Raw genomic sequence first — 20825 nt, 5'->3', positions numbered from 1 at the left:
CATAAGCTTCTTCTTTAGATGAAGCGTCCTTAGTACTGCCTGGTGCAGCTTGCATTCCAGACAGACTTTGAGAAATCATATTGACTTGCTGAGTCAATATTTTGTTCTGAGCCAATATGGCATTCAGAGTATCAATCTCAAGAACTCCTTTCTTCTGATTCATCCCATTGTTCACAACATTCCTTTCAGAAGTGTACATGAATTGGTTATTTGCAACCATTTCAATGAGTTCTTGAGCTTCTGTAGGCGTCTACTTCAGATGAAGAGATCCTCCAGTAGAGCTATCCAATGACATCTTGGACAGTTCAGACAGACCATCATAGAAGATACCTATGGTGCTCCATTCAGAAAGCATGTCAGAAGGACACTTTCTGATCAATTGTTTATATCTTTCCCAAGCTTCATAGAGGGATTCACCTTCCTTCTGTCTGAAGGTTTGGACTTCCACTCTAAGCTTACTCAATTTTTGAGGTGGAAAGAACTTTGCCAAGAAGGCATTGACTAGCTTTTCCCAAGAGTTCAGGCTTTCTTTAGGTTGCGAGTCCAACCATATCCTAGCTTTGTCTCTTACAGCAAAAGGGAATAGCATAAGTCTGTAGACCTCAGGGTCTACCCTATTGGTCTTGACAGTGTCACAGATTTACAAGAATTCAGCTAAAAATTGATGAGGATCTTCCAATGGAAGTCCATGAAACTTGCAATTCTGTTGCATTAGAGAAACTAATTGAGGCTTAAGCTCAAAGTTGTTTGCTCCAATGGCAGGGATAGAGATGCTTCTCCCATAGAAATCGGGAGTAGGTGCAGTAAAGTCACCAAGCACCTTCCTTGCATTGTTGGCATTGTTGTTGTTTTCGGCTGCCATGGTTTCTTCTTCTTTGAAGATTTCTGTTAGGTCCTCTACAGAGAGTAGTACTTTAGCTTCTCTTAGCTTTCACTTCAAGGTCCTTTCAGGTTCAGGGTCAGCCTCAACAAGAATTCCTTTGTCTTTATTCCTTTGTCTTCAAGCATTAAACCTTTCTCAACAGAAAAGGCAACATACTTGAAATGTTGAATCAAATCATTAATTGTTTAGCAAGTATTTTTGAAAATGGAAAAAAATTGATTTTGAAAATATATGATTGAAAAGATATGATTTGAAAAAGATTTGATTTTGAAAAATTATGAAAACTTGAAAAAAATTTGCATTAAAAACAAAATCTTCCCTCTTGTGCCATCCTGGCATTAAACACCCAGAATGGTATCCATTCTGGCGTTTAACACCTAAAACTCTACCCTTTTTGGCGTTAAACGCCCACCCAGGTACCCTGGCTGGCGTTTAAACGCCAGTTTTCCTTCCTTACTGGGCGTTTTGAACGCACAACTTTTTCTGTGTAATTCCTCTGCTGTATGTTCTGAATCTTCAATTCTCTGTATTATTGACTTGAAAAGACACAAATTAAAAATTTTTTTTGAATTTTTAATGATGAGGAATAATCAAAATGCAACTAAAATCAAATAAACAATGCATGCAAGACACCAAACTTAGAAGTTTGTATACTACTGACACTAACAAATTGAGAATGCATATGAGAAACAACAAAACACACAAGACAAGAGAATTTAAAGATCAGAGCAAGTAAATCATCAAGAACAACTTGAAGATCAATGAAGACACATGAATGAATTCGAAAAATGCAAGAAGAACAGAAACATACAATTGACACCAAACTTAAAATGAGACTGGTGGACGAAATTGTGATTTCTATCTTTTTGAGCTTTAGCATATATTGACTCTTAGAGCACTGTTTATTCTCACAACTCCGTTTAACTAACCAGCAAGTGTACTGGGTCGTCCAAGTAATAAACCTTACGTGAGTAAGGGTCGAATCCACAGAGATTGTTGGTATGAAGCAAGCTATGGTCACCTTGTAAGTCTCAGTCAGGCAGATTAAATTGGTTTATGATTTTTTTTGGAATAATTAATAAAAAGGAATAATAAAAGGGATAGAATACTTATGCAGATTCATTGGTGGGAATTTCAGATAAGCGGATGGAGATGCTGTAGAGCCCAAGGACGCCTGCTCTCCTATTGCTTCTACTCAATCCTTCTTACTCCTTTCCATGGCAAGCTTTGTATAGGGGTTCACCATCAACTGTGGCTACTTTCTTCCTCTCGGGGAAATATCCTGTGCGGCTGTCACTCGCACAGCTAACCAGTCTGGAGGCATCACCCATGGCTGATGGCTACATCCCATCCTCGCAATGAAAACTAATGCTCACGCACTCTGTCACAGTACGGCTAATCACCGGTTGGTTCCCGCTCCTACTGGAATAGAATCCCTCTTTTGCGTCTGTCACTAACGCCCAGCAGGTTACAAGTTTGAAGCACGTCACAGTCATTCATTATCGGAATCCTACTCGGAATACCACAGACAAGGTGAGACTTTCCGGATTCCCAGGATCCTACTCGGAATACCACAGACAAGGTGAGACTTTCCGGATCCTCATAAATGCCGCCATCTATCTAGCTTATACCACGAAGATTCTGTTGAGGAATCTAAGAGATACGCATTCAAGCTCTGTTGCATGTAGAACGGAAGTGGTTGTCAATCACGTACATTCATAAGTGAGAATGATAATGAGGGTAATCTGACTCATAACATTCATCATGTTCTTGGGTACGAATGAATATCTTGGAATAGGAATAAGATAGAAACCGAATAAGAGAAAATAGAATTGCATTGATACTTGAGGTACAGCAGAGCTCCACACCCTTTATCTATGGTGTGCAGAAACTCCACCGTTGAAAATACATAAGCAAAGAGTTCAGGCATGGCCGAATGGCCAGCCCTCTCTAACGTGATCACAGGATTCAATTTACAATCCAGGATGATAATATGATAGTAAAAAGTTCTATTTATAATAAACTAGCTCCTAAGGTTTACATGAGTAAGTAATTGATGCATAAATCCACTTCCGGGGCCCACTTGGTGTATGTTTGGGCTGAGCTTGATCTATCCACGAGCTGAGGCTTCTCTTGGAGTTGAACTCCAAGTTATAACGTGCTTTGGGCGTTCAACTCCGGATCATGACGTTTTTCTAGTGTTTAACTCCAGACAGCAGCATGTACTTGGCGTTCAACGCCAAGTTACGTCGTCATTATTCGAATAAAGTATGGACTATTATATATTGCTGGAAAGCCCTGGATGTCTACTTTCCAACGCCGTTGAGAGCGCGCCAATTGGAGTTCTGTAGTTCCAGAAAATCCATTTTGAGTGCAGGGAGGTCAGATTCCAACAGCATCAGCAGTCCTTCTGTCAGCCTTCTTCAGAGTTTTGCTCAAATCCCTCAATTTTAGCCAGAATTTACCTGAAATCACAGAAAAACACACAAACTCATAGTAAAGTCCAGAAATGTGAATTTAACATAAAAACTAATGAAAACATCCCTAAAAGTAGCTTGAACTTACTAAAAACTACCTAAAACCAATGCCAAAAAGCGTATAAATTATCCGCTCATCAGAGACACTAGACTCAAACAAGAAACATAAAATATTTTTGGTTTTTATGATTTTGTATTTTTTTGGATTTTTTTGAAAATTGAGTGGAAAAGAAAATAAAAAGATTCAAAATTTTTAATAAGAATTCCAGGAATCATGCAATGTTAGTCTAAAGCTTTAGTCTAAAGAAATTAGACATGGCTAGCCAAGCTTCAGCAGGACATTGCATTCAAGAGCTAAATTGATGAGAATCAATCAGCTTTGGTGATGATGAAAACATCACCTTGAAACTCTAGAATTCATTCTTAAAAATTCTAAAGAAAAATACCTAATCTAAGCAACAAGATGAACCGTCAGTTGTCCAAACTCGAACAATCCCCAGCAACGGCGCCAAAAACTTGGCGCACGAAATTGTGATCATCAATGGCGCCATCAACATGGTACGCTCAATTGCAATCTCAACTCTTTATCACAACTTCGCACAACTAACCAGCAAGTGCACTGGGTCGTCCAAGTAATAAACCTTACGCGAGTAAGGGTCGATCCCATGGAGATTGTTGGTATGAAGCAAGCTATGGTCATCTTGTAAATCTCAGTCAGGCGGATTCAAATGGTTATGGAGGATTAATAATTAAAAGATGAATAAAACATAAAATAAAGAATGAGATACTTATGCAATTCATTGGTGAGAATTTCAGATAAGCGTATGGAGATGCTTTGTCCCTTCTGTGTCTCTGCTTTCCTACTGTCTTCATCCAATCCTTCTTACTCCTTTCCATGGCAAGCTGTATGTTGGGCATCACCATTGTCAATGGCTACAGTCCCGTCCTCTCAGTGAAAATGTTCAACGCACTCTGTCACAGCACGGCTAATCATCTGTCGGTTCTCAATCAGGTTAGAATAGAATCCAATGATTCTTTTGCGTCTGTCACTAACGCCCAGCCTTCAGGAATTTGAAGCTCGTCACAGTCATTCAATCCTCGAATCCTACTCAGAATACCACAGACAAGGTTTAGACCTTCCGGATTCTCTTGAATGCCACCATCAATTCTAGCTTATACCACGAAGATTATGATTAAGGAATCCAAGAGATAAACATTCAAGCCTTGTTTGCTTGTAGAACGGAAGTGGTTGTCAGGCACGCAATCATAAGTGAGAATGATGATGAGCGTCACATAATCATCACATACATCATGTTCTTGGGTGCGAATGAATATCTTAGAACAAGAATAAGCTGATTTGAGTAGAAGAACAATAGTAATTGCATTAACACTCGAGGTACAGCAAAGCTCCACACCTTAATCTATGGTGTGTAGAAATTCCACCGTTGAAAATACATAAGAACAAGGTCTAGGCATGGCCGAATGGCCAGCCTCCCATAATCTAAGAACTAGACGTCCAAAGATGATCCTAAGATCTAAAGTGATCAAAAGATTCCAGGATGTGAAATACAATAGTAAAAGGTCCTATTTGTAGATAACTAGTAGCTTAGGGTTTACAAAAATGAGTAAATGACATAAAAATCCACTTTCGGGCCCACTTGGTGTGTGCTTGGGCTGAGCATTGAAGCTTTCATGTGTAGAGACTTTTCTTGGAGTTAAACACCAGCTTTTGTGCCAGTTTGGGCGTTTAACTCCCATTCTTGTGCCAGTTCCGGCGTTTAACGCTGGGCAGTCTTGAGCTGATTTGGAACGCCGGTTTGGGCCATCAAATCTCGGAAAAAGTATGGACTATATTGCTAGAAAGCCCAGGATGTCTACTTTCCAACGCAATTGAGAGCGCGCCAATTGCGCTTTTGTAGCTTCAGAAAATCTACTTCGAGTGTAGAGAGGTCATAATCCAACAGCATCTGTAGTCCTTTTCAGCCTCTGAATCAGATTTTTGCTCAGGTCCCTCAATTTCAGCCAGAAAATACCTGAAATCACAGAAAAACACACAAACTCATAGTAAATTCCAGAAAAGTGAATTTTAACTAAAAACTAATAAAAATATAATAAAAACTAACTAAAACATACTAAAAACATACTAAAAACAATGCCAAAAAGCGTATAAATTATCCGCTCATCAGTACACTTCAGATCAAATCAAACAGAGAGGCTGGTTCTTCCTAGAGAGAAACTTGACTGAGATCAACTCATCCTGGGTCAGAGAATTCTACTGTAACTACTTTAAGACATCCCTGGATGCAGTACGGCTCAGAGGCAAGCAAATTCTGGTTACTGAGGAGGCAGTTGAAGACATCCTCTAGCTCCTACCTAAATCTGATCAGCCAGACAGTTACTAGAAAGATGAGGAGGATATAAGATTCATGAGATTTGACTGGGATGCAGTGAAACAGGCTATAACTCTTGATCCTTCTGTTCCTTGGGTCATGGGAAAGAGCACAGTGGTACCAAAGGGAATCAGGCTCATATATCTGAATGATGAAGCTCGACTATGGCAACAGATTTTGAGTAACTACGTGATGCTGAGCACTCATGAGACGGAGGCACCAGCTGCTATGATTACCCTCATCTGGTGTGTGATGATGGGTAAGGACTTATATCTGCCCGCTTCATCCAGCATTACATGACCAGAGTCCATGTCCGAGGCACCCTCCCTTTTCCATTCCTAATTACTCAGTTGGATCGCCGAGCTGAGGTACCTTGGGAAATTGCTGATGAAAAGCCATTCGCCGCAGACTGCAGGAAGATCATCCCTCACAGTAGAAAGTTTCAGGCTTTCGACTACCGACCTCCTTTTCTGACTGACTCTGCTGAGGCAGCTACGTCTTCATCTACCCCCTCAGCATCCACTGCTTCAGCTCCATCCTCTGCACCCCCACATGCTCCTGAGCCCGTCTATCTTCTGGTGCACCGACTCTTTGACCGCTTAGACTAGATGGAGCGCCACTACCAGCAGCACTTTGAGAGGTCTCAACATCGCAACAGGCGACGTTATGAGAGGTCTGAGCGTCGCCACAAGCGGCGCTATGAGCACCTCAAGCTGATGATCTGATCTGGTGGCAACATCTCCTCCAAGCCCGACACACCATCCGACACATCTGAGGAGGAGGTGAACGATCATAAGGAGGAGGCACCTACCCAGGCTGAGAAGGGAGGACCCGAGCACACTGCACCACATCATGAGGAGCACCACCAGCTACAGGACGTTGATCCGGAGATTCCTCTACAGACAGAACCTCCGCTTCAGTAGACAGCTCCTCCTACACTCACTGAGACTGTAGATCTTCCTACTACCACTGAGACACCGGTGGTGCACGAATTTGTAATCCGTACAACTAACCAGCAAGTGCACTGGGTCGTCCAAGTAATACCTTACGTGAGTAAGGGTCGAATCCCACGGAGATTGTTGGTTTGAAGCAAGCTATGTTTATCTTATTATTCTTAGTCAGGATGCCAACAACAGTGTTTTTCAAGTTCAGTGAAGAAAGGGAAAAGGGCATAAAATAAATACTTGTTATGCAGTAATGGAGAATATGTTGGAGTTTTGGAGATGCTTTGTCTGATTTATTCCTGTAATGTAATATTCCATCCATGGAAAAGTGCAAAGTTCCCTCCATGGCAAGCTGTATGTAGGGTGTCACCGTTGTCAATGGCTACTTCCCATCCTCTCAGTGAAAGTGGTCCAAATGCTCTGTCACAGCACGGCTAATCATCTGTCGGTCCTCAATCATGTTGGAATAGAATCCAATGATTCTTTTGCGTCTGTCACTAACGCCCAGCCTTCACGAGTTTGAAGCTCGTCACAGTCATTCAATCCCGGAATCCTACTCGGAATACCACGGACAAGGTTTAGACTTTTCGGATTCTCATGAATGCCGCCATCAATCTAGCTTATACCACGAAGATTCTGATTAAAGAATCTAAGAGAAGCTCATTCAATCTGATGTAGAACGGAGGTGGTTGTCAGGCACATGTTCATGGATTGAGGAAGGTGATGAGTGTCACGGATCATCACCTTCTTCATAATTAAGTGCGAATGAACATCTTAGATAGGAACACACACGTTTGAATGGAGAAAAAGAAACAATTGCATTAATTCATCGAGATGCTGCAGAGCTCCTTACCCCCAACAATGGAGTTTAGAGACTCATGCCGTCAAAGTGTATAAAATTCAGATCTAAAAATGTCATGAGGTACAGAGTTAATCTCTAAAAGTTGTTTAAATAGTAAACTAGTAACCTAGGTTTACAAAAAATGAGTAAGCTATGATAGATGGTGCAGAAATCCACTTCTGGGGCCCACTTGGTGTGTGCTGGGGCTGAGACTTAAGCTTCTCACGTGCCTGGGGCTGTTTTGGGCGTTCAACGCCAGGTTGTAACCTGTTTCTGGCGTTGAACTCCAGCTTGTAACCTGTTTCTGGCGCTGGACGCCAGGCAGCAGCATGATACTGGCGTTGAACGCCAGTTTACGTCATCTATCTTCGCACAAAGTATGGACTATTAAATATTGCTGGAAAGCCCTGGATGTCTACTTTCCAAAGCCGTTGAGAGCGCGCCAATTGGACTCCTGTAGCTCCAGAAAATCTATTTCGAGTGCAGGGAGGTCAGGATCCAACAGCATGAGCAGTCCTTTTTCAGCCTAACTCAGATTTTTGCTCAGCTCCCTCAATTTCAGCTAGAAAATACCTGAAATCACAGAAAAACACACAAACTCATAGTAAAGTCCAGAAATATGATTTTTGCCTAAAAACTAATAATATTCTACTAAAAACTAATTAAAACATACTAAAATCTACATGAAATTACCCCCAAAAAGCGTATAAAATATCTGCTCATCACAACACCAAACTTAAACTGTTGCTTGTCCTCAAGCAACTAGATAAATAAAATAGGATGAAAAGAAATTAAGAAGTAATAATATTTCAGAGTTTTTGAGTGGAGCTCAGATTCTTATTAGGTGAGCGGGGCTTGTAGCTATTTGTTTCTGAACAGTTTTGGCATCTCCCTTTATCTTTGAAATTCAAAATGATTGGCATCCATAGGAACTCAGAATTCAGATAGTATTATTGATTCTCCTAGTGTAGTATGTTGATTCTTGAACACAATTATTTTATGAGTCTTGGCCGTGGCCCTAAGCACTTTGTTTTCCAGTATTACCACCGGATACATAAATGCCACAGACACATGACTGGGTGAACCTTTTTCAGATTGTGACTCAGCTTTGCTAAAATCCCCAGTTAGAGGTATCCAGAGCTCTTAAGCACACTCTTTTTGCTTTGGATCACGACTTTAACCACTCAGTCTCAAGTTATTCACTTGTACCTGCATGCCACAAGCATATGGTTAGGGACAGCTTGATTTAGCCGCTTAGGCCTGGAACTATTTCCTTGGGCCCTCCTATCCACTGATGCTCAAAGCCTTGGATCCTTTTCACCCTTGCCTTTTGGTTTTAAGGGCTGTTGGCTCTTATTCCTTTTCTTGATCCAATGATTCCTTGTAAATTTTTTTTCACTGCTTTTTCTTGCTTCAAGAATCAAATTCATGATTTTTCAGATCATCAATAATATTTTTCGTGTTCCTCATTCTTTCAGGAGCCAATATTCATAAAATTCAAGATAAAAATTATGCACTGTTCAAGCATTCATTCAGAGGACAAAAAGTATTGCCACCACATATAGTTAATTATAATTTTTATTATTAAGAACTCGAAAAAAATAAATTGCTTCTTTATTCTAATTATCTACTATTTTATTGATGTCTGATGATGATGAGAAAAATAAATTATAACTTAATTGGGAATAAAACCAGAATAGATATACTAATTACTACTACTACTATATATATATCTCCTAAGGTAAATTTCTATAATAATACTATCACAGAGTTAAAACTTAAAATTAGAACTTAACAACCTGTATTTTGGGAAGTGGATGTTCCTCTAGTCTGTGGGGTGCTTGGTCCTTCAAGAGATAAGTTTTGATGCTTCAGTTCCTTTAAGTTACGCCCTTGCTCTTCCTGTTCCCTTAGGTGCCATGATCTTGATGAGTTTTAGCTCAGTGATCATGGCAATTCACACCAAACTTAGAGGTTTGCTTGTCCTCAAACAAAAGAAAGGATAGGAGAGGAATAGAGGGCGAGGCAATTTCGAAATCCAAAAGATATGATGAGTTGAAAAAGATTTGGATTGGAAAAAGATTTGTGTTTATGAATTAAGATACATTTGATATTTTTGAAAAAGGGATTTTAGAAATTAGGGTTTTTAGAAATTAGGATTAAAATTTTTTTTTGGAATTGAAGGATGATATTTTGAAACATGTTTATGCAAGAAATCATGGATTGAAACATAAAAATTAGAAAATTTGTGAAGAAAAACGAATTTTACCTCCTCCCCATTTGGGCGTTTAACGCCCAATTGCTGCTTCTCCTGGGTGTTCAACGCCCAGCTGTTGCTTCTTTCTGGCGTTGAACGCCAGGAAGTCCTTTGTCACTGGGCATTTTTCTAAACACCCAGGATGCTGTAATTCTGGCGTTAAACGCCCAGAAGGAGCTTCTTTCTGGCGTTCAACGCCCAGAAGATGCTCCTTTCTGGCGTTCAATGCCCAGATGGCTATCCTTACTGGCGTTGAACGCCCAGTGGATGCTTCTTTTGGGCGTTCAACGCCCAAAACATTTCTTACTGGCTTTTTCACGCCAGTGAGCTTCCAAATTCCCCTGTAACTCTGTGAATTCAATCAATTGCTATTTTACCTTTTGAAGATACTTTGACATATACCTGTAAAAATAAATTAATTAACCAAAACGAATAAAATTAAATTTTGTGAATGGCTGGGTTGCCTCCCAGCAAGCGCTTTTTTAATGTCGTTAGCTGGACTATTACTGAGCTTTAATCAAGTCTCAGTTTTGAGCATTCTTGCTCAAAATTGCTTTCAAGATAATGTTTAACTCTCTGTCCATTAACAATGAACTTTTTGTTAGAGTCATTATCCTGAAGCTCTACGTATCCATATGGTGATACACTTGTAATCACATATGGACCTCTCCACCGGGATTTTAATTTCCCGGGGAATAATTTGAGCCTAGAATTAAATAGCAGAACTTTCTGCCCCGGCTCAAAGACTCTGGATGACAATTTCTTATCATGCTATCTTTTTGCTTTCTCTTTGTAAATTTTTGCATTCTCGAAAGCATTGAGTCTAAATTCCTCTAGCTCATTTAACTGAAGCAATCGTTTTTCTCCAGCTAACTTGGCATCAAGGTTCAGGAAGCTGGTTGCCCAGTAGGTCTTATGTTCCACTTCCACTAGCAAGTGACATGCCTTTCCATACACAAGCTGGTATGGATAGGTCCCTATAGGGGTCTTGAATGCTGTTCTGTATGCCCACAGAGCATCATTCAAGCTTCTTGCCCAATCCCTTCTACGGTTAATTACAGTCCGTTCCAGGATTCTTTTGAGTTCTCTATTTGAGACTTCAGCTTGTCCATTAGTCTGTGGGTGATATGGAGTAGCTACCCTGTGGCTAACTCCATAACGACCCAAAGCAGAGTAAAGCTGTTTATTGCAGAAATGAGTGCCCCCATCACTGATTAATACTCTAGGGGTACCAAATCTGCTAAAGATGTATTTCTGGAGGAATTTTAACACTGTTTTAGTGTCATTAGTGGGTGTTGCAATAGCCTCCACCCATTTGGATACATAATCCACTGCCACCAGAATATAAGTGTTTGAGTATGATGGTGGGAAAGGTCCCATGAAGTCAATACCTCATACATCAAAAAACTCAATCTCCAAGATCCCTTGTTGAGGCATGGCATAACTGTGAGGCAGATTGCCAGATCTTTGGCAAGTGTCACAATTAAGCACAAATACTCGGGAATCTTTATAGAGAGTAGGCCAGTAGAAGCCACATTGGAGGACTCTTGTGGCTGTTCGCTCACTTCCAAAATGTCCTCCATATTGTGATCCATGGCCATGGCAATGCCATAGGATTCTCTGTGCTTCTTCTTTAGGCACACATCTACGGATTACTCCGTCTGCACATCTCTTGAAGAGATATGGTTCATCCCAAAGATAGTACTTTGCATCTGTGATCAACTTCTTTGATTGATGTCTACTATACTCTTTGGGTATGAATCTTACTGCCTTGTAGTTTGCAATGTCTGCAAACCATGGCACTTCCTGGATGGCAAAGAGTTGCTCATCCGGAAAGGTCTCAGAGATCTCAATGAGAGGGAGGGACGCCCCTTCTACTGGTTCTATTCGGGACAGGTGATCTGCTACTTGGTTTTCTGTCCCTTTTCTGTCTCTTATTTCTATATCAAACTCTTGCTGAAGCAACACCCATCTGATAAGTCTGGGTTTTGAATCCTGCTTTGTGAGTAGATATTTAAGAGCAGCATGATCAGTGTACACAATCACTTTTGATCCTACTAAATAGGATCTGAATTTGTCAATGGCGTAAACCACTGCAAGCAGCTCTTTTTCTGTGGTTGTGTAATTCTTCTGTGCGTCATTTAAAACATGACTGGCATAGTAAATGACGTGTAGAAGCTTGTCATGCCTCTGTCCCAACACTGTACCAATGGCATGGTCACTGGCATCACACATTAATTCGAATGGTAATGTCCAGTCTGGTGCAGAGATGATTGGTGCTGTGACCAATTTAGCTTTCAGAGTCTCAAATGCCTGCAGACACTACTTATCAAAGACGAATGGCGTGTCAGCAGCTAGCAGGTTGCTCAGAGGTTTGGCGATTTTTGAAAAATCCTTTATAAACCTTCTATAGAATCCTGCATGTCCCAGAAAGCTTCTGATTGCCTTAACATTGGCAGGTGGTGGTAATTTTTCAATCACCTCTACCTTAGCTTGATCCACCTCTATTCCCTTGTTCGAAATTTTGTGCCCAAGGACAATTCCTTCAGTCACCATAAAGTGACATTTTTCCCAGTTTAAAACCAGGTTAGTCTCTTGGCATCTTTTCAGAACAAGTTCTAAATGGTTAAGGCAGGAGCTGAATGAGTCTCCAAATACTGAAAAGTCATCCATGAAGACTTCCAAAAACTTCTCTACCATATCAGAAAAGATAGAGAGCATGCACCTTTGAAAGGTTGCAGGTGCATTGCACAAGCCAAATGGCATCCTTCTGTATGCAAATACTCCAGATGGACATGTGAATGCCGTTTTCTCTTGATCCTAGGGATCTACTGCAATTTGATTATAACCTGAATATCCATCCAGAAAGCAGTAGTATTCATGACCTACTAGTCTTTCTAGCATCTGGTCTATGAATGGTAAAGGAAAATGATCCTTTCTGGTGGCTGTATTGAGCCTTCTATAATCAATACACATACGCCACCCTTTAACTGTTCTTATAGGAACCAGTTCATTTTTTTCATTGTGAATCACTGTCATGCCACCTTTCTTAGGGATAACTTGGACAGGGCTCATCCAGGGGCTGTTAGAAATAGGATAAATAATCCCAGCCTCTAGTAATTTAGTGACCTCCTTCTGCACTACTTCCTTCATGGCTGGATTCAGCCGCCTTTGTGGTTGAACCACTAGCTTGGCGTCACCCCCCAATAGGATCTTGTGCATGCATCTGGCTAGGCTAATGCCCTTAAGATCACTGATGGACCACCCAAGAGCTGTCTTGTGTGTCCTTAGCACTTGAATTAGTGCTTCCTCTTCCTGTGGCTCTAGGGTAGAGCTTATGATTACAGGAAAGGTATCACCTTCTCCCAGAAATGCATATTTCAGAGATGGTAGTAATGGTTTGAGCTCGGGTTTGGGAGGTTTCTCCTCTTCCTGAGGGATTTTCAGAGGTTTTATTATTCTCTCTGATTCCTCCAAATCAGGCTGAACATCTTTAAAGATGTCCTCTAACTCTGATTCGAGACTCTCAGCCATATTGACCTCTCTCACCAGAGAGTCAATGATATCAACACTCATGCAGTCATTTGGGGTGTCTGGATGTTGCATGGCTTTGACAACATTCGACTTGAACTCCTCCTCATTGACTCTCAAGGTTACTTCCCCTTTTTGGATGTCAATGAGGGTTCGGCCAGTTGCTAGGAAATGTCTTCCTAGAATGAGAGTTGCACTCTTGTGCTCCTCCATTTCCAGCACCACAAAGTCAGTAGGAGAGGCAAATGGCCCAACCTTGACAATCATGTCTTCAATCACGCCTGATGGGTATTTAATGGAGCCATCAGCAAGTTGAAGACATATCTGGGTTGGTTTGACTTCTTCAGTCAATCCGAGCTTTGTGATAATAGATGCAGGTATTAGGTTGATACTTGCCCCAAGGTCACATAGAGCTTGCTTGGTGCAATTACCCTCTAATGTGCATGGTACCATAAAGCTCTCAGGATCTTTAAGCTTCTCAGGTAAGCTTTTCAGAATGACTGCACTGCATTCTTCAGTGAGGTAAACTTTTTCAGTCTCCCTCCAATCCTTCTTATGACTTAAGATCTCTTTCATGAACTTAGCATAAGAGGGTATTTGCTCAAGTGCTTCTGCAAACGGAATCTTTATTTCAAGAGTCCTGAGATAGTCTGCAAAGCGGGCAAATTGCTTATCCTGTTCCGCTTGGTGGAGTTTTTGAGGATAAGGCATTTTGGCTTTGTATTCCTCAACCTTAGTTGCTGTAGGTTTATTACCTGTAGAAGTGGGTTGGGAAGCCTTTTTAGAAGGGTTGTTATCAGCACTTGTATATGACTGATCTCCCACTGGCGTTTGAATGCCAGGGGTGGAAGCTGGAGTGGCGTTAGACGCCATCTCCTTATCTGTTACTGGCGTCTGAACGCCAGAACTATGCTTCCCTTGGGCATTCAATGCCGGATTCATGCTTGTTTCTGGCGTTGAACGCCAGAAATGAGCATGGTCTGGGCGTTCAGCGCCAGCCTTATTCCTCTCTGGGCTCTGATTGTCCTCAGAGGGATTTTGAGTAGCCATTTGTTCATTTCTTGGCTTCCTGCTGCTTTGAAGTGAGGTATTTAATGTTTTCCCACTTCTTAATTGAACTGCTTGGCATTCTTCTGCTATTTGTTTTGACAGTTGCCTTTCTGTATGCTTTAACTGTACTTCGATATTCCTGTTAGCCATTCTTGTTTCCTGTAGTATTTCCTTGAATTCGGCTAGCTGCTGGGTTAGAAAGTCTAATTGCTAATTGAATTCATTAGCCTGATCCATAGGACTGAGTTCAGCAGTTACTGCTTTAGCTTCTTCTTTCATGGAGGATTCACTGCTCAGGTATGTAAGACCCAGAATCTTTGAAAAGTCTTATTATGAGCAAGTCTCAAATCCTACAGTTATTTATAGCCTTAATTTCAGAGATTATTTTATTATAGATAATTAAGGCAAGTTTTGATTTATTGGATTTGAGATAAGTTATGATTATTATCCAATTTTATAATTATTGGATTATTTTCTATATTTAAAGTTTAAAGTTGATAGTTATGAAATAATAAGGATTTTATATGATTTGGATTAGATAAGTAATATTTTAAATATTATTACTGCTATTTTGGAGAATGAAGAAATTAAGTATATTATTTCTAATTTTTGGATTTGGGCATTTTATTGAAAATAATTTGTGAAATTGATGAGCAAATAGTATTTTCAATGTACAAATAGTGTTGGATTTAATTTGGGTTTCAATTACTATATTATTCCCAATTTTAAGTGAAATTACTAAAATGCCCTTAACCCTGATTTTTGAAAATGAAACCCTAACCTAACGACCTGTTACCCGACCCGATTTCTCTCACCCAACCCAGCAGCAAACAAACGCCTCCCCTTTCCCAAACCAAAATGCAGCAGTGGCTGTAAAATGAAGCAAAAGAAAGAAAGGGGTTAGGAGGAAACGGGAAGAAGGAGAGGGGAGATGGGAGGAATGGCGCCGGTAAGGAGCCACTATTGCCGCCGCTTCACGAAGAGAGGAAGAGCGCGAGCCAGCGCACGCGAGACGGGGTAGCCACTGCTGGTCTCCGTTCTGCCTCGCCGTCACCACTGGAGTCGCATCCAGTCCCTAGTCGCCGCTGCGCCGCCCAGGACAGCCATCACGTTGCGTCGCCGTCTGCACCAGCGCCGAGGAAACGGCGCGGGAAGGAGAGACGCATGAAGGAGAGAGCGGATTTGAGGCCGAGCTAAGGTCCAGCCACCGCGTCGAAGCCCTTTTCACATCGCCGGCATTGTTGTCGAGCCCTGACGCCATTGATGGAGGACGCCGTCGCGAGGAGAAGCGTCGCCTCGCCGTCGTTGCTGGTGAGCCCAACCGCTGCCGATTTGGTCTGAGCGAGAGAGAGAACGCGAACAGAGGGTAAGCTGGGGAGCCACCGCTGCTGTTTGCTATACCCACAGTGCTCCCTATCACCTCCGCTATCTGGAACTGCGCCGCCTTGCCTGGCTGCCGGGGAACGCCATTTTCGTCGCCGGAAGAATATTGTTGGTAAGGTTTTGTTAATGGATTCTATTTCTTTTGAATTCTGAGAATGCCATAGTCACGACTTGTTGCTGCAGCGGTCATTTGAGTCGCGTAGAGGGAGAAAGAGCCACTGGGGGTCACTGCACCTGGCCTTCGTCGCCTCTGTCACCGGAAACAGCCACCGAGTCCTCTGTTTTGGTAAGAAATTCTGAGTCGAAAGGCCTTTTGTCGCTGCTCTGTAAGCTTATGCTGAGGCATTGCGGTGTTGTCCATCATAGGGTTGTGGATTCGTGCTTGTATTCTGTGCTCGGAGTTGTAGCCGCCTCGTTTTGTTATCCGAGTAGGTATTTATGTTTCGGAAATCCTCGCGTTATTGTTCTGTACGTGTATTAATGCATTTACGAAATAAATGTTCTTAGGGTTTAGTAACCGAGGTTGCTTGTTGTAAATTAGAGCTGTTTATGCTGCGCAAAAATGTGTGGGCTGTGCTTTGAAGCTGCCTTTGATTTCGGGTGGAGGCGAAAAGGACTCGGTGAAGCGTTTGGGTTATGAAATTTGCGTTTTGAGGTAGGGGCGCTTTCCAAAAACTATGTTTTGTGTATTGGAATTATTACATATGGATACTGATGTGAGATATTGTGTATTTGGTGATTGTATCTGCCTTATGTATTATTTGATTGACTTGAACGATTATGGATGTTGGTTTGGCTGAGTTGTTGTGCGGCTTTGTGAAATATAATGTTTTGAAGTTGATTCTTTAAGATTTGAAATCTGAGTTTAAACCGTTGAGGATTGGTTTGAATTGAGCCAATTATTTCAATGATGTGAAAAGTCGAATGCACTTCTGAATTCAGCCTGGTTTATTTTAATTGATTTGGTTTTGGATAAATGATTTGTTATTGAACCGTTTCTTTAAAGCTTTGGAAATGAGTTACTTCGATTGATATTAAGTTGATTTTGAAATGGTATCCTTGAGATAAGCCACTGAGGCGATTGTTGGATTTAGCTTGCTTTAAATTGATTTCTGGGTTTGAGCTGTTGAAAAGGAATGAGAAATGGTTTAGTTGGGACCCGAACCGGGTGGCAAAAGTCCAAGTTTTAGGGGAGGTGCTGCCAAAATTTCTACAAAATCCTAGTATTGTTTGAAAAATTATTTGAAAAGGGTTGGATTTGAGAAGTTGTACTATTTGATTTATTAAGAGAATATTGATGTTTTCAAGCTTAATTTATTTAGTGAACTTTATGCCTTGAGTTCGACTTATTTAGAAATGAACTATTTTTACCGTTTGAATCACTGAAGGAAAGAATGATGCTCTAATATTGAGTTTAATATAAAAAGGAGTTTTTAGTGATTTCAAAGGAACCTAGACTTTTGATTGATTAATCAAGTTTGAGGCATTTCGGAAGAGTTAGAAAAAATGGGTTCCAAAAAGAAACCTGAAAGTGGTTTGATTCAAATGAACCGGTTCCGTTTCAAATGAGTTGATTTTTGGACCGGGTTGGGACTTGTGATTTTGTATGGCCGATTTTATAGTAAATTTAGTTTTATTTACTTGAACCGAGAATCTATGATTCTAAGAGTTTCAATGAATTTTAAGGAACTGATATAGGTTGACCTTCCCTAAAGACTTGGGACTCTGCCGAGAAACTTTTGTTATAAAATCCCATTGTTGGATGGGTGATTTTGAATGCTTTGAAATAAATCCTTAACTTGCCATGGTATGGAAGTTTGGAAAGAGAATGCCGAGAGTGGCTCTGTTTTAAAAGGGGAATTCACTTAGAGTAAATTTGGCTTATGAGCCTGAGATGATTTGAGGAACGAGATTTCTAAAGCCAAGGCTGAAAAGAGTTGAAACTTGATTTCAAAGTGAAATGAATAGAGAAAATGATTTATGGCTTAAATGCCGATTTCATGAATTTGATGATTTTGAATGTGGAAGTGCTGTTTTGTTGTGAGCCAGAATGGCTGTGTATGATTATGAATATTGGCTGGTTCTGGATTGAACCGTGAGCCGGAATGGCTGTGTATGCTATGAATATTGGCTGGTTCTGGACTGAACCGTGAGCCGGATGGCTGAGATGGATGTTGATCCACGGATGAGAATGAATGCATGTATATGCTGAATTATTGGTAATTGTGATTTGCACTTCCACTATCTGAGATACGAGTTTCCCTGGGTAGTAGCAGTGGCTAGCCACCACGTGCTCCAGGTTGAGACTTGATACTCTGTTGACCCTATGTCGTAAGTGTGGCCGGGCACTGTGAAAGTCCCGGATGAGCTCGCCCCCGAAATATTCACCAGTGAGGGTGATGGATATGGATCATGTTTATGATCAAGTTTATGATGAGTATAACTCGAGTTGGGGATGCACGACAGAGGGACAGTCCAATGGTTAGCTACCAGGACTTGTCGGGTTGGCTCTATAACCGATAGATGATATCATCAGCCATTAGGGACAGGCATGCATCATATGCATCTATGTGACATTGTTTGGGTATGCATATTGTACTTGGTTTGCCTATGTGATTAACTGCTAATTGTCCTACTTGCAATAACTGTTTGTTTGTGTTTGCATCTTCCTACTTGTGTTTGCATCTGGAACTCTGTTGGATTGTGGTGGATTGGTTGTGGTTGGATTGTTTGGGCCTAGGGCCGTGGTTGAATGAGATGGACCGATGGTTGATTTCGGTTTTGTGGTTCTGGTTTGGAATAAGATATGAAAGGTTATTTTGGTTCATTATAGATAAACCTTTTTGAAATGTTTTGATGTTTTGAGAATTGAATAGTTCCTCTTTCAGAAAAGATTTCTGACTTTACTTTTATTGTAAACTGTTGTTTTTGAAAAGAGGCATAAGATGGTTATTAATCACTGGTACGATTTATCTTCATGTATCCTATTACAGTAATTCCCAAAAACCCTCTACTGAGAACCCTTTCGAGGATGATGTTCTCACCCCCTACATTTTTCCCCTTTCAGGATTTGGGCGCAGAAGTTATGAAGAGTTTAATTATTTATTATTGAGATGCTCTGTAGTGCTTTAGATTATTATTTTTGTACCCTCGACTTTATCTTGATATATTCTGTGAGAGGGATAGGAATTGTACTGGATAATGTTTGTAATATTATTTATATATATGTATGTATATATTTATGGATGTACTCTTTATGAGTTTCTGTAAGTTGTATGGTATGTATGGACGTACGTTGTATGGTGAAAGTATTTTTGGGAATGGTATTGCGGTTTAAAGTATTTAAACAGGCTCATATTTTAGTATTAAATAGTATAAGTGTCGTCGTAATGTCCGAGCTATCAGAGTTGCGCAGCCGGAAGCGTGAGCTTTGGTAGTTAGGGTGTTACATTATGGTATCAGAGCAGTCCTTCCTGTAGAGCCTGAGGAATGGACCAACTATGCTTCAGTTGCATACTCTGAACGTTTGTCATGTATTAGGTCTTGTCGGATGACGAGAATTAGAGCCTTTTGCACATGACGATCTATTGATTAACGCTGTTAGTCTTGTATTGCATAATTCTTGGTATTAAGTTTGGCCGGCTTAATACTAGTGAATTATGTATATGAAAGCACTGATGGGTTATCATAGATGATATGCGAGTTTTGAGTTAAGCGAATCGCGGGTTCTGGGAACGTTGAAAACTTTTCTCGAGGCTATTCAGTTGTGTGTTTTGGATTTTGTTCGAGTCGACCTGTTCTTTCATAGCCTAACTTGAAGTTCTTGTTTGCTACTCCTCGTGAAAAGTAATTTGATATTTTGACTTTATCCCTCCATTCATATGCATTCTTGTGGGATCTAAGTGCATATGCTTATTAAAAATCCTTGTTGCATCTATCTTCCTCTATTTGAGTTCTTCTTGATTCATGTATTCTTTGATATAGCTTTGAACTTGTCTTGACGTGCTGTGCCTTTTACTCCGGATTTCGAGTTCATTATTAGAGAGATTGTTGATTCAATTTTTCTCTTATTTAACAGTGATTACAGCCAATTTTTGAGATTTTTATGAAAATTTCTGTTGAACAGATATATACTATATATGAACTTTGAAAATTTCTTACACAATTTAATAACTATTTGTCTCTAATATCTTGCCTGTACTTTTACTGGTTTACGGAACTACATTTACTTTAAAATACAATTTGACCTTCTAGTAATTTTACTACGGTTCCATGCACATATTCATTTGATTATGTATTTGGATATTTTTCAAAATTTTGGAAAGGAAAGCTTTTTCACTTTTATCCCGGTTGAGTTTCGGCTGATAAGCTTTACTTAACTTATTTTGAATTGAGTTTGATTTAGCATGCTATATGATTTATGCCATTGTTGTTCTTTTGAGAGTGTTGGACTCATAGCTTTCTTCCTATGAACGGACTAAATTCTCTACTAAACCTTCCATCTATATGAATATCGTACTTGACCTTATTTTTAACTAATCTTTTACAATTTGTGAACATTACCATTGAACTTGGTTTTTCCAATATTGTGAATCTCATTCTTATATGAGTCAGTTTGATTCGTTTTAAAATAGTGCATCATTTATATATTCTCTCATTATCTTTACAAGAGTTTTTAGTCAAAGATTTATCCTTGAAAAATTACTAATGATTGAGTTGTCTTTTCCTACGACTTTTCTTTTAGGTTAATTGGAAGCTTGTTGGATGTTTCACGACTAGAGAATCTTGTTTGAACTACTTTGATTTAAAACCCTTTCTTGCATGGCTTGACTCTTTTTAAGTACACCCTAATTTTCTTGAATATCCTTTTGAGATGGTGATTTCAAGTATACTTTGGATTCTTGTTTTGAACTTTTAAAGAAGTTTTGAATTCTCTTTGAAGAAATTCTAAGCTGAGTCTATTCCCTGTTACTTGATTGAGAGTGAAACCATTATTCGATTTTGACGAAATTGTTCTTAAAGTTGACATGCGCTATCTTAAAAGGAGTTTTGAAAAGTTTCCTTGTTTA

General features: G+C 40.2%; 1 long non-coding RNA gene and 1 other non-coding gene across 2 annotated transcripts; both read left to right on the top strand.

Annotated features, from left to right (window-relative positions):
- The first annotated feature begins 349 nt into the window (after positions 1-349).
- On the top strand, positions 350-457 carry LOC112798770 (small nucleolar RNA R71). The gene has a single exon (XR_003200367.1). It is a non-coding gene; the product is annotated as a small nucleolar RNA R71 (small nucleolar RNA).
- Positions 458-16315: 15858 nt separating this feature from the next.
- Positions 16316-19026, top strand: LOC140184310 (uncharacterized). Its single transcript, XR_011880742.1, has 2 exons — positions 16316-16411; positions 18824-19026. It is a non-coding gene; the product is annotated as an uncharacterized lncRNA (long non-coding RNA).
- Positions 19027-20825: the final 1799 nt, after the last annotated feature.

This window comes from Arachis hypogaea, chromosome 4 (genome assembly GCF_003086295.3).
Source record: "Arachis hypogaea cultivar Tifrunner chromosome 4, arahy.Tifrunner.gnm2.J5K5, whole genome shotgun sequence".
Lineage (NCBI taxonomy): Eukaryota > Viridiplantae > Streptophyta > Magnoliopsida > Fabales > Fabaceae > Arachis > Arachis hypogaea.
Note: the sequence above shows the minus strand (reverse complement) of the source record. Positions and strands in the feature narration are given on the sequence as shown.